The 870-nt window shown below is 49.2% G+C and overlaps 1 long non-coding RNA gene across 1 annotated transcript in view; it reads right to left on the bottom strand.

Moving 5' to 3' along the window:
- LOC119588355 overlaps positions 1 to 870 on the bottom strand; it is a 1524-nt gene continuing 654 nt past the window's right edge. Inside the window, exon 3 of the long non-coding RNA XR_005230076.1 lies at positions 1 to 59. This is a non-coding gene — a long non-coding RNA (uncharacterized LOC119588355). The remainder of the gene's footprint in view (positions 60 to 870) is intronic.

Consider the following 870-nt stretch of genomic DNA (forward strand, 5'->3'; position numbering starts at 1 on the left):
CGTCAGGGGGACCTCCTCGAATTTGCCCATCTCCTTCATCTCCATGGCGTCCTTCGGCTCTGAGGGCGACGTCAGCGAGACCATGAAAGGGGGACGGACGTCGCCGAGGGGACGATAGGGGTAGTGACGTCATGGAGGGGATGATAGGGGGTAGTGACGTCATAGAGGATGATAGGGGGTAATGACGTCATAAAGAGGAGAAATAGAGTGACATCATCGAGACCATTAAAGGGGGAAGGACGTCATGGAGGGGATGATAGGGGTAGTGACGTCATGGAGGGGATGATAGGGGTTAATGACGTCATAGAGAGATGATAGGGGGTAGTGACGTCATAAAGAGGAGAAAAGAGTGACATCATCGAGACCATTAAAGGGGGAAGGACGTCATGGAGGGGATGATAGGGGTAGTGACGTCATGGAGGGATGGTAGGGGTTAGTGACGTCATAGAGGGATGATAGGGGTAGTGACGTCATCGAGGGGATGATAGGGGGTAGTGATGTCATAGAGAGATGATAGGGGGTAGTGACGTCATAAAGAGGAGAAAAGAGTGACATCATCGAGACCATTAAAGGGGGAAGGACGTCATCGAGGGGATGATAGGGGGTAGTGACGTCATGGAGGGGATGGTAGGGGTTAGTGACATCATAGAGGGGATGATAGGGGTTAGTGACGTCATAGAGGGGATGATAGGGGGTAGTGACGTCATAGAGAGATGATAGGGGGTAGTGACGTCATAAAGAGGAGAAAAGAGTGACATCATCGAGACTGGACTTGACTATACATCAGGTGAGCCTTATCGTTATTTTTATCATGATCATATGCGTACTTACATAAAAATATTCAGTTATAAAACGTAAGCTACTGTCAAT

This window comes from Penaeus monodon, chromosome 23, assembly GCF_015228065.2.
Source record: "Penaeus monodon isolate SGIC_2016 chromosome 23, NSTDA_Pmon_1, whole genome shotgun sequence".
NCBI classification, from domain to species: domain Eukaryota; kingdom Metazoa; phylum Arthropoda; class Malacostraca; order Decapoda; family Penaeidae; genus Penaeus; species Penaeus monodon.